We start from the raw sequence: 14,043 nt of genomic DNA on the forward strand, positions 1-14,043 counted from the left end.
GCCTCTCACTGTTGCAGCCTCTCCCGTTGCGGAGCACAGGCTCCGGACGCGCAGGCTCAGCGGCCATGGCTCACGGGCCCAGCTGCTCCGCGGCATGTGGGATCCTCCCGGACCGGGGCACGAACCCGCGTCCCCTGCATCTGCAGGCGGACTCTCAACCACTGCGCCACCAGGAAAGCCCAAGAGAGCTATTTTTAACCACCATTTTACATAAGTGGGAACTGAGGCTCAGAAAGGCCAAGCTGATTCTCTCTAGGTTACACAGGTTATACGACTAGTCTGTAGTAGAACCAAAATTCAAATCCGTATTTTTTCTATCTCCCAAACTTCTGCCCTTAGGCAGGGTTACTTCTGGTCACTTTGACCCTGGAAATGGATGAAACAGATTATGCACACAGAACCAACACTTGATTAGCCATTTCTGGGCCCTAGGTTTTCCCCACTCGTTACACTACGCGTGACAAAAAGCCTCAAATCAGAAGGGCTTCTGCAAATTCTCGCCAACACGGTGTACCTGACTTGTCAACATAACACAGACAACTCTTATCTTTTCAAGACCCATTAGAGACTTCGGAAAATGATGCTCTACAGAGCACCTCTCATCAAAGTAAAACTTGAAAGTTCTAATTGGACTCAGTGTGCTTAGGCTAAAATTAGAGTAATCCAACTCATAAGTCTAAGTAAGTCATTCCAATCCAAATCTTGTTTCCAATACTGCACAGACTAACGTATTTATGATAGTACTAACTACACTGTATAATGCCAAGTGCTGTATCCTCAAAAGACTTTAAGTACCACCATCCTATTCTTACCTCCAGGCGAAAATTAAACTGGTCACAGGGAAATTTAAACTCATTGCTGCAAGACTCTCCCCCTTGCTTGTGACCTGTACGGTATCCCCAGTCCAGATTCAAAGAGCTCGTTTTATGCTCAGAGGAAGAAGGTTCCTTTCTTCCTCTGACCTCAACATTCACAGAGCTATACTGTAGCTCAGAATAAAATTAGATTTTGGAAGGAAGCGAGTTTGAAATATTATGTAGAAAAATCTTGGCAACAAGATCCCTATCATATCACGGTCTCAAAGCCAGAGAATTTTATCTGGAAGGCTGGCTAACAGTGATTTTTACAAAAACACCACAAACACAATTTTTGAAACTGAAGCAGGCATTTATAATCCTAAGTGCCCTTGGTCAGGAAGTCGCTTTATGAAAATGAGTGATGCAAGGCTCCTTAGTATCAAGTTGTGTTTTTTCTGCAACATTTTTTTGTTAAAATGCTAAAACCAACTGCGGCCAAATTAAATGAAATCAAAGTCCGTTGAACAGGCTGTCCTCTAAAATTCAAGGTAAAAACTGTCACCATACAAAAAGGTTCCAAGCAAGAGTCCGTAAGTATTAACTTGAACAAATGAATGCTTCCAACAGGGACGTGAGGAAATAAGCACTAAGGAATAATGATCAAAACAGGACACCCACATGTTTATCCACTGTGTGTATCAACCCCAGATATAATATCTGAGAAGGAACAAAATGGGTGATAGGAATCGTTCAATAAATGCTCTCAGTGTTACTACCACCACCAGCATCACTAGTCTTAGAGGGGTTGCCATGTTTTGCAAATATGAATGCCCTCAGGGAAGGTATTCAGATTACATATCAGTCTGTAAAGGTTTTCATAAATTATAGTATTTCTCTCCTAACATCTCAGAGCAGTCACTCTGAGGAACTGTGTTTTCAATAGTATGAGGGAGGGAACAGTGGCCAATTGTGATGGGCTGCAAAGAGTATTAGTACCTAAGAGGAGCTGAACAGGACCCCTGAAGTTAGGAGCAGTAGAGAAAGGGGAACGAAGGGTAAACACTACCTCTGAAATACACACTCACAAAGTCAAAGACAACCCAACCTCAGAACTATGCTATTTCTGGAAACAAAAGTGATACTTTTAATAGGTCCGAATTCCATGGAAAAGGGAATATTCTGACTTATGTTTATGTAAGATGTGACACAGCTGAATGCCTTTTGGAGACCTAGTATTTGAATTTAAGTTCAAAAATTTCTTTCTCAAAGAAGGGTGACATAGCCATGCTCGAAGTAAATGGTCTCTACAACTCTAACCTATGAAGTATAACAACTGACAAATAAAGAAAAATAATTATGTACAAAAGAGGAAATGCACTAACAAACAGAATTGCTCATAGGGGAACCAAGGACATTGCTCTATCAGCAAAGAATGAGGCTCCCCTGGATGAATCAATAAACGTCAGGCCCAGAAAGGAAATGTAGGTTTCCCTTTTTTAAACAGTACAAAAGGCCAAGAAGCTTCAGAACTAAATCAACCATGTCGGACCTGACACAGTGTACGAAAAGCAAAGCCACAGTTGTTTATAGCCAGTCCAAATCAAATCAAACATTAGAACTGAAACAGATAACTATCTTCGCCAGATCTCAGGTTCCAAAAGGAGAGCCATCACTTGCAACTACCAAGAGCCAAGCACTGTGCCAGGCCCCTCACCTGTGTTAGGACACTTAGGTCGCACAGCAGCTGGCTCTCTGCCTTCCGGAAAGCCATGGAATCACTGGGGGTGGTGGGTTAGGGGCAGGAGTGGGGCTTAGGCTGATTCCAAAGGGCAGTTTTATGCTGACTGCCTGGGGCATCTTCGTCTAAAAGCCAGAAATTTTACAACAATCGCTTACAGTCCACCAGCCAGAAGTTGTTGTTATTGTAGCAAAAGCTTCCATCCCCCATGACTCTAGCTGGGGCTCTCCAACCATTTTTTTTTAAAGCATTTTAAATTAACTAATTAATCAATTAATTTTTATTTATTTATTTTTGGCTGCATTGGGTCCTTGTTGTTGCGTGCGGGCTTTCTCTAGTTGCAGCGAGCGTGGGCTACTCTTTGTTGTGGTGCGTGGGCTTCTCATTGCGGTGGCTTCTTTTGTTGCAGAGCACGGGCTCTAGGTGCAAGGGCTTCAGCAGTTGTAGCACACGGGCTCACCAGTTGTGGCTAGCGGGCTCTAGAGCGCAGGCTCAGTAGTTGTGGCGCACGGGCTTAGTTGCTCCGCGGCATGTGGGATCTTCCCAGACCAGGGCTCGAACCCGTGTCCCCTGCATTGGCAGGCGGATTCTTAACCACTGCGCCACCAGGGAAGCCCTCCAACCATTTCTGACTATGCATCCCCTCAATAAAAAATTATGAGTATTAACTGCCAATATATGCATGCTTGTAAGTTACAGACTTGGACTACGGCTCTAAAATATTATGGCGATTATAAAACATACAGGAAAGATATAAATTAGAAAACAATTATATTTTAAATAGAAATTCTAACATCTTCTTCTCTTAGCCCAATGGATCATGCAGTGCATCACATTTAGAAACAATGACATTTTGGCTTTTCCCCTCGAAAACACTCTCACTGGGCACTCTATACTTTATGGGTCCCCAAGCCCAGAAGGAAGTGACAGAGAAGTGAGATAAGCCTGCACACTTGGTTGTTACAGGTAACCCACGTCCAGTTTCTTACAATACCCAGACCCTAGAACGGACAGAGCCACGTCCGTGATCGGCAGACGACAGGTTCTTCCCAGGAGTGAGTGGTACAGATCGTGCCTGCATACTGAAGTGCAAAGGAAAGGCATGGAGATATATCCTCCAATTCAGCTTAGCTACGAATCTCATCTCTTTCTCATCTCAACCCACTTCAACCAGAGTCACTCCCAAGGTCAAAAACCAACCTGGCAAGAAGATCAGGGCACGTTTTCTTCCTTCTTTTGCCTGACTGCAGTGGTTCTGCGATGTCAGCCAAGCCATCCAAGCTCCTGGGCCTCATTTTTCATAGAAAAGTTGGTGATGTATTCGAGAATGACTAAGGATTCTCCTAGCTATAAAAATCTAGAGTTCTGAAAGAAAATTCCTAAGAAGTTAATTTCCCTCATCCTATTTGCTCTGTAGGTTCAAATGTTGGATCTGATATAATGTCATATGTGAATCATTAAGGAAATGCACTGATCTAGGGAAAAAAGCATCATATGTTTGGTTGACATTTACCACTTCCCCCATCCCTCATCTAACAACAGTACAGAAGATGTCGAATGAATTAGTACGTGAACCAGACCAAAAAGATGTGGCGAAGAGCCACCTCTTTGAAGGAACATGAGGGCTGACTCGAGGTAAGACACATACCTTCTTTTTCTGTAAACACAGTTACACACACACGCACAAACACCTGCAAATGCACGTGAAATTCGCCTAACGTCCCAATCCTAAAGGGAGCGGGCATTATATGAACCTCAAAGATAACATGATCTAGAACTATCTTAAATATCATAGAGATGATTAACCAGCTGTTAAGCATACAAACTCATAGGATATTTTACTTTTAAGGCGTTCTGGCAGACGTGGGCTTTGAGATAAGCTTATTTTGGCCCACAGAGCGCCGAGATTGCAGTTGCTCCTACCACTCAGGAGCAGTGTGGAGGTTTCCTCTTCCAAGTTATGTGTGTGCCTCAATCTCCTCATCTGTAAGAGGGGTATTTTCTAAAAAGGCAAGACCAAGTTCCTTGTTTCTCACTGTGAAAATTGAAAAAAACAAAATATCAAGCAACAGATGAATGGTTAAATACTCTGTGGCACCCAAGAAGCCATTAAAATTAACCTTACGAAGACTGTGTAAAATATTAAAATTTTTGTTACCATAAAAATGAAAAAAGAAGACAAAATTGTACCTAGACTATTATAAAGGGGGAGTGGTATTAAAAAAAAAATGTGAAACCAAAACAGCCAATGTCACAATTTTTACATGATTTTTCCCATTTTTTTTCTTTTTTTGGTGGCACTTTATGTTTTTGATAAAGAACACATTTACATTTATAGGGAGAAATACAGTTGAAAATTCATGGATCCAAAAACAGTCGATTCTTACCTACCCACAAGGTGGAAAGGATTCTAACCAGAGAAAAAACTTATGTAACTGCTGCTTACTCATTATTAGCTGGAAAACCAAAAAGGGCAACTCTCAATTCTGTTGCTTCCTCTTATGAAAATGGAAACTGAGATCTCCAGGAATCAAGGCTGGATATATTCTTGTCATCTCAAATCCACTTGCCAAGCTGCTGTAGCTTCTCAAAGCAGCATAATTTTTTAAACCGATATAAACATCAAAATGTAGTTGGGCATGGGGTCTACAACCTAAGCTACATGGGAGCCACATGTGGTGAATAAAAAATAATTTGTGTTAAAACGGTGTGTAAAGGGGAGGGGGAGACAGTATGAATATCCTCAGAGATTTTTAATAAAAATAGAGTTTCCATTTTTCCCTTGAAAGCCGACTTTAAGGAAATGTGTAGAACTGAAAATGATTGCTGTGAGAAAAGACCATTCAGGGAAAGTTTTGATATATTCGATGCTCATTAAATGTTCATTTATTCCCCTGTAATGTGAACTCTTTCGTCAGGAGAAACACTTAAGTGCTTCAAAAATTTGAGATAACAGCATCCCACTGTAGGTTACAACAGAAGCATTTATAAATTGCTCATTTTTGATGATTCTTCAAGGCTGAATAAATCAGAGAAATCTACATTTTCTTCTTGGTAACTGGGCTGTTAGGTAGAATAAAAACTCCTGCTCAGTAACGTGATGAATTCCAAGGGAATTCAAAGACCACCCAGCAGCATCTTAAACAAACAAACAAAACAAAACCAAAGGAAAAAAAACTACTCCAGCTCACAGGCTGGAGCTCCAGCCCAGACAGTGAGCCGGAGCCAGCAGTCTCAGCCAAAGGGGATTTTGCCTGATTTTCCCCCAGACACTTCATCTGTTCCACAAAAGGATGAGGTGTGTACAACATGGACCCTGCCCTCTAGGGAATGGCAGTCTGGGGAGGTAAACAGAAAGCAGACTGACAAATACAACCTGGCAATGCTAAGTGCTACCATGGAGATGACAGGGGAGACCAGAGAGAAATGTGAGCAAGTCTCAAGCACACTAACGAACTGGTCATCTAGTCTCACACAACCTCACTGTCCTCGTGGTCATTTATAGTTTCTTCTGGAAAATTCTGCGTGTGGTTTAGCCTGACTGTAACTGGCATGGAAATATCACTTGTATTCATTCTCTCTCTCTCTCTCTCTCTCTCTCTAAAGGAAAGGTAACAGGAAAGAGCTGGGCAAACAAGAACCTGATCTGGGCTGAAAAGCTGGGTCCAGGCATTTGTACCAGCCTCTCCCACTTCTGCTGTTTGCTTAACAGTGCACTTGATTGACCCCAAAGGATGTTTGGTTTTATTTTGCTTCAATTTTTCTTTTGATCAGTGAAGACAGGTGTAGGAAAATAACATCTCCCATTTCAGGGACAGGAACTCCACTAAGCCAGTTTTAATTCCCCACAAAAGGGGATAAAGAGGCCTGAACACAGGACCTCAGCATACAATATACCCAACTATGTGCAAATACTCATGAGATCAGAGTGAACGTCTTCAAACTCTCAGAAATAGAAGAGCAGTGGGCTTCCCCCTAGTATTCCAGTTTGCGTGGGGCGGTATAATTTGGAACAGAGAATTAAGAGAAGTTAGGTTTAGAAACTGGGAGTCAGAATGACCTTGAGATCCCTGGCAGGGGTCGTGCACAGAGGGGAGGGGAAAGTGAACTTGAGAGGGAAAGGGAAAAAGTGTGGAAGGGGAGGTAGGAAAATCCCAAGACAAATCTGGGTTCTCATGTGATTTTTGTCTCACATGACATGGGTCACAGAAGCCTATCAGACAGACATTCACATGTTTTCTAAAATCTGCAGATGAATTACGTTTGTATGGCAATAACAGGTGGGTGTCCCATTTAGTGACAAGGTAATAATACTGCTCATAAAGCTGAGTACTTTCTAGGAATCAGGACTTAAACATACACACACACACACACACACACACACACACACACCACACACACACAGAGTTCAGTTAATCCTCAAAATGCCCTTGGGATATGGATATTATTTCCATTTCATAGATGAGAAAACTGAGTATCAAAGACTTGAAAGACCTAGTACAAGCCAGTATTTTACCCCAAGTCAGTCTTATGCCTACGCCCGTGTTCTGCACAGCTGGGCTGGGAGAAGGCCTGGAGCAATGGAGACCTGTGGTGGCCCCAAGCGCCTCTGACTACAACTTACTGACAAATGAACCCCTGATGATGTTTAAGGCGCAGTACAACAGCAAAGAGCACTAACATCTAAAAGGGGTAAAAACCACGACCACCAAAGAATGCTTCTGCATGAATTAAAACCCTGCCTACTGCTAGGCTGCTGTTTAGGACATTGGCCAGGTTCCCAGCGCCTTGCCGGCAACATCCCAGAAGGAGAGCTGCCTTAGTTTGCAATCTCCCGAACCTCTACTTGCTCTACCTTTGCAATTAGTCAAAACTAATCAAAACGAAAATAAGTGAATCAGCTGTGAAATCCCTGTTCTTCACAGTGGGCTGTGTGGTGGGAGAGAGCACAGATGGAGTTTCCTTTTTAAAGGAAATGTTTTGGCACTAGCCTCTGTTAAGAGTTTTCCCTTGTTTCCATCTGGTTTTAGTATTGGAACGCGTACATGAGAGAATGGAAAAAGAAAATTCTGTTGGCGTGCTAAACCACTAGAAAAGCTAAAGTGGTCAACAGCACATCCTCTAAATCCTTGGAGATTAAAACGCTTTGCACAAGGCATGTTGTCACATTGTTTTTAAGGAAGGGGAGAGTTCAGTTTCTTGGGTCCAGGCTTATCCTGAAAAAAAATTTTAAAGAGTGCACACTTGGGAGGGAGAGGGACCCAGATCTGAGTCTCAGCCTTATCACCATCTAGCTGCTGCCGCTGGGCAGTGTACCTGCCCACTTTAAACCTTGGCTATTTCATGGAAAGTAGAAACGACAACAAAAGCCACGTCACAAAGCTGTTGCGAGGATTAAATGATATCACGTCTGTTAAGTGCTTTGTTCTCCATTTTTGGAGTCTCCTATTCACAAGGCTTTAGAAAAGACAAATATTATTACTACCAGTTTTCTCAGGACGAGATCTAGAACCATCAAGGAAACTCTAAAAGAATTTTAAGGCATCTACTTTTTTTTTTTACTTCATAACTGAAGAGAAGTTCATACATGGCGGTGTCCTTGTCAGGAGCCTCTCAGAATTTCCCTGGGGAATTGATTTTCTCTAAGATTCAAATACATCCGCTGACACTCTCATTCTCCTGTGGGGCTTCCTTAACAGCCTAGATACTGGTGTAGAGGACTGTCACCTCCCAGCCAAAACCAACCAAGGCCTAAACTGGTAGGAAAGTAGAGTAATAGCGAAACATGATTATCTCTAAAGATGTGCGAGGGAGTGTGAGGAAAGATGCTTGGTTTGGGAAGTCCTCTCTCATATAACTCTTATGCCTAAGAGACAGACAGACAGAGGAGCACAGTGTCTAAGGGAATACAGGCCTAGAATCAAACCACCTGGGTTTAAATCTCTGTTTTGTAACTCACAAACTGATGACCTTGGACCAGCCAATTGAATTCCGTATGCTCAGTTTCCTCATCTACAAAATGAGGATGGTACTGTTATCTACCTCATAAGGATTAAATGAGTTAATATATGTAAAGGGCATAAAACCATGCCCAATATAAGAACTCAATAAATACTATTACTACTATTAGTACTATTACTACTCCTAATTCATAGGGGGACTGGTGCTTCTCTAACCTTGTTGAGCACTGAAGCATGTGATGGGTTCATGGCAGGTGCTACACTGAAGGTCATTTACAAATGACACCTGGTGGCAATATCTGCTGAGCCAGAAAACATTGCAGAAGAAAACCCTCTCTACTTTTAACTTCATGTAACCAAGGATATCATTGCAAATGTTTTAATCCAATGTGTCTATGCACATGTCACAAAAGGGCCAAATTCTCAATGTAAAATATAATAGAAGATATTATATTTTTCTAAAATAAAAAGATGTACAAAGAATCATATAATCATGACACTGGAAATAACTTTGGTTTTGATTGCACTGTCTTCTAGAGCTACTTAAAAGTTTTAGGGCTGGATTTACATACCAAATCTCTATAATAAAGAGATAAAAAGCTTACCCTGATGTATATTCCAAACGGAGAAGAGTCTATTACTCAGTAACCTCAGAAATGAGATAGAAGACACAGTACAGGTCAAAACTGTTCAACGTCTGTATGAATTTTGAAGAGTTAGGGAGAAACCTGTTCCTTAAAATATGGCTCACTCTACACCACAAGCCCTCCTGACCTATGTCAGAAAAAATGAGGTGCTGTGGCATTACAAGCATGGCCAATGGGGTCAAAAGGACTGGGTGGATTTCTGTTACTTCAAAAGTGGTGACCCTGGGACATCACGACCTCTCTGATGAACACTGGTGCCTTCATCTGGGAAAAGAAGAATATACCACCCAGTTGGGATAGGGATAGGGATGTTGTGAGGAGGATTAACTGGAATTAAAACAAATAATAAAACATACACAGGATGATTTTTATTTTCTTCTACATAATATCTGAAAGATTGGTATTTTCAATATTTACTACTTCTATAACAAAGTACAATAACAAATATATGTCATTATTATAGTTGTTTTGTATTTCTTCTTTCACTACTAATACCTTTGTCCATCTCTGAGTTCAGTGTGGATTTCTTCATTTTGCCTGGATAAAAACTCTTGGAAAGTCAGCTCACCACTCCTGAATAAACCATTTCTATCAAGGTCAAATTTCATCTGTCTTGTATTTTTTCCTTCTCTCTCTTCTAATATTTATAGATCTTGTGATGAGATCCTGTCTGACTTTAGAAAGTAGATAAAAAGAATTTCTTTCTTATGCCAGATCTCTGACAATTAACTTTGGTTACCCTAATCCAATAGCAACCTATAAAAAATGTCCTCAAACCCTCATAATTGGTTTGAATGTCCATTTGGATTATTAACAACCTGAATTTCTCCCTATATGATATGTATGAAACAAGAATGAAATTTGCTATAAAATTTCCAAGGGGGTTCAGAATCCTAGAACCTCAGGGCCTAAAAGAAGCTTTGAACTTGTCAACTGAATTGAAGCCCAGAAAAATTCAGAGCTTTGACCATGGCTAGTCAAAAAGAAAAAGACTAAGATGCATTCTTCTGATAGAATTGAGTACCATAAATATATCATTATGTCAAGTACACCAATAAGACAACGCAGAGCGTAACTCCCCAAGATAGTGAAACTTCTCAAGCTTAGCTTCATTATCTCATGCATGACACTTTCAAGATACAGGTAAGTTTCCCCACGACCCCTAGTGCTGCATTAGTAGGGCCTAGGTGGAACCAGGTCATCCATAAAATTCTAGAGGTTATTCTAAGGAACACCCAGGACTGGCAACTATGGAGATAAGAACAGTATTGCCAAGTCCTAGCCTCCTAATCCCCATCATTACCTTCCATGGGGATCCATTTACATAAATGATATCATCAAAGATCACTCAGAACTTTTTTTTTTAATAATAAAATTTTGCTCTCTACAAATCTAAAATCATTCTGAAAAGATTAAGATTCTCTGTTTTAAGAACAGAGAATGTTTTAATCACACAAATTAAAGTTTATGTAAGAGAATGTATTAATTACAAAAATTGAAGTTTCTTCATGCTCCATCTATGGGGAGCAGCCAAGGAAAGAGTTTTATCCATTTACGTATATGAAGGGTAGCATTATACATTATGCATACTGAATTAAAACAGGATCAGGAAAATAGATTTTAAACATGAAATTATGGAATGTTCAGTAGGTAACTGGCCTCTAATAGCAAATTGATATTAACTTCTTAGCATGCTTCTACTGTAGTATTTTTTTTTGATAGGTAAGAAGTGCATTTATTTAGAAACACTCTCCACAGACAGTGTCTAGTGTAGTATTATAGACCCAAATTTCATGGAGGGGGCAACTGATTATAGAAATAGCTGTAGGCAGAGCTTGCTTTACAATTTGAATGAGTTAACAGCTCTAAGTTATAAATAAAGTCCATACTATCATCAGGTATTTAGTAAGCTATCCATTTACATAGCATCTTCCGTTTAAGCATCTATTGTGTCTATACTCGGCAATGTGCCAGGTGCTATAAGGAACTATCGAGACACAGATCAGATAGATGGAAGCACAGGTTTACATGATACACAGCTGCTGCTGTCTGAGGACTCAAAAGGCCATCCAGGATAACTTCTCATACCTTTAAGGGAGAGGGCTAGTTTCTGTCCATCTTACAGAGCAGACTAAGAAGGTTAATTAATTCTTATGATCATCCCACAAGTGACTCTATAAGACATTTTTTAGAATCAATTTTACCAAGATATCTTTACATATAATAAAATGCACCCATTTTAAGTGTGTAGTTTGATGAGTTGGTGGTTACTTGTGATACACCCAAGTAAGCACCACCACAATCAACATATAGAACCCTTACACCATTGCAAGAAATCCCCTTACGCTCCTTTGCAATCAATCACCAACTCCACCCGCTGGCAACCACCAATGGGTTTTCTGTCACTATAGCTTAAGTTCTGTCCATTCTAGAATTTCATATAAATAGACTCATACATCATGTCGTCTTTTCCGTTTTTTTTTTTTTTTTCACACATAACACAAGGCTTTTGAGATTCATCCATGTTGCTGCATGTATTGGTAGTTCATTTAATTTCCAGGTAGCATTCCACTGCATAGTTACAAAAATAATTTTATTCACTCACATATAGATGGACATCTGAGTTCTGATTTTTGGTTATTATGAATAAAACTGTTATGAACCTCTATGTACATGTCTTTATGTGGACATATGTTTTTATTTCTCTTGGGTAAATGCCTAGGAACGGACTTGTTGAGTCATATAAATGCAAGTTTGACTTTACAAACAACTGTCAAATTGTTTACCAAAGCAATTCTATCATTTTTACATTCCCACCAGCAAAGTATGAGAGCTCAAATTGCTCCACATGCTTGTCAACACTTGGTATTGTCAGCCTTTTTAATTTTAGCCATTGCTGAAAAGAGAAAGTGGAAACCAATACTTTAAGAATGTTAATCACAGAAGCCTCTCAGTATGTAAGTATCTGTATACCATTCAAGAAGCCAGCCGGGAAGTCCAATGAGAAACAATCAAATTCTATCCCAAAGCTCCATGGATGAATTGGAGAGGTTATTTCTCTCCTTACACACTTATAGCTAAATAACTCAAGAAAGATCTTATTTCCCCTGCTCCAGCACCATTCTGGATTCCCCTAGAGGATATACAACCCACTCTGAAAATAATAAGTCTCATGATCACAGGCCTCTCCCTCTCAGATTATAAACTCTGCCAAATACTGGTGGAAAAAAATTCACACAAAGAATCATTACTAAAAGACATTGGATATATAAAACACCCATGCTTACATGCATATGTTGGCAAACTTTTAAAGCTTTGATACTCTTCTCTTTAAAAAAAGAATATAACTCTTTATGCTGTTTGAAAAGTGGTTAAAAATTATTTGCAGACATTGTCCTAATTTGGACAAATTTTGCCTATTCAAAATGGAGAGCTGGTTTTCATCGGCCAAACCACAAGAGTTGAAGGGCTCGGACTCCCAGAAAGCACAGGAGGTTCACACTGATAGCAGGAAGGAACAGCTGTCATTCCAGGGCTCTGCTTTCACTTCACAGCCTCCTATGTGAGTTGAGCTACAAAGACTAAACAGGACTAAACAGGAGACAAGAAGGAACTCAGAATCCAGTTCATCTTTCAAAGAAGCCGCCCTTCCTCTGCCTGGAATGCTCCCTGCACCCACACCATTTCTTTTCAGAACCAGTGAGGCCCTACTTTTCTTGCAGCTCTGGGTTCTCCCAACCAGGTCAAATCCTCCTCACACATGCTTTCACGTCACTATATTTTTCCTCTTTAACCTTTTGACAGTTAATAATTATGTTTATTTTAGTGAATAAAATATTAATGTCTACTGCTCCTTCCCCAACAAACAAGGTAAGCTTCATGAGTTTTTCTCCTAACTGAACCCCCAGCACCAAGAGTGCTCAGCACATAAAAAGTACTTAATAAATATGTGTGTACTTAATTAATTACTTGTTAATTAAAACAACACCTTATCAAAGATGTACTGATAGGCCTCTACGCTTTTCATGAGTTCGAAAATAAAGGTGGCTGCTTCTTTCTCGATTACAAGAAAAATCAAACTGCAAAAACACTGTGGGTGTCAAAGTTGCCTGGCCTTCTCCTGCCCCAGTTTCCATTAAATCAGCTGCTTAAATGTCAGATCTGCTTTGTCAACCTATCCTCTCAAAATTCAAATCCATGAAAAGGATGAAGACTTTCAGAACTCAAGACTGTTCTCCATTAGAATGCAACAGAAAAGTAATTCTCATAGCTGCAGGCTTTAAACCTGAAGGTCTTGGTAATTTGTAAAGGAAATGGAGTTATCCAATAAGTCCCTGGTCATTATCTCCTGTGGCAGGGGAAATGGCCATGCTCTTTCACCGGGAGAGGGAATTAGAGGCCCCATATCACTCTTGCAGACTTCATGATCAGAAAGAGGCTGACAATAACACATGCCTAAAAGGCAAACAAAACCGCCCTTTTTTTCATCCACCTTTTCTGCAACTACCTGTCTTCAAGAAATCTCAATGAAACATTGAGAGAATGGAGGTTAATTAGAATATTATGTGTCCCTGCTCATCCCATGTTCAGCTCAGCTCAAATACAAAACAAAACGTCTTTTAATGCATTCTATTCATTATTGGTATAAGCGAAAACTCTAGAATTCAAATTTAAAGATGTGGAAATATTTTTAAGACCTGAACCTCATTAACAAAATACTAGTAAGGAATTAGGAAAGGCTACTCCTTTAGATATCAATTGAGCCCCTATTATACGGCAAGCACTGCTCAGCACACTAAAGGAATGCAAATGTCTTCCAACAGTCACCAAATCTTATTAACCTAATTGTTATTTGGGATTAAAGAGAGACCAATATTTCAAGGTCAATTCTCATTCTAACC

The 14,043-nt window shown here is 40.2% G+C and overlaps 1 protein-coding gene across 2 annotated transcripts in view; it reads right to left on the bottom strand.

The window, feature by feature from the left end:
* The window catches only part of STXBP6 (syntaxin binding protein 6), a 273,396-nt gene that overhangs the window by 184,565 nt on the left and 74,788 nt on the right, over window positions 1–14,043 (bottom strand). The window lies entirely within an intron of this gene.

Source organism: Physeter macrocephalus, chromosome 11, assembly GCF_002837175.3.
Source record: "Physeter macrocephalus isolate SW-GA chromosome 11, ASM283717v5, whole genome shotgun sequence".
In the NCBI taxonomy this organism is placed as follows: Eukaryota; Metazoa; Chordata; class Mammalia; order Artiodactyla; family Physeteridae; genus Physeter; species Physeter macrocephalus.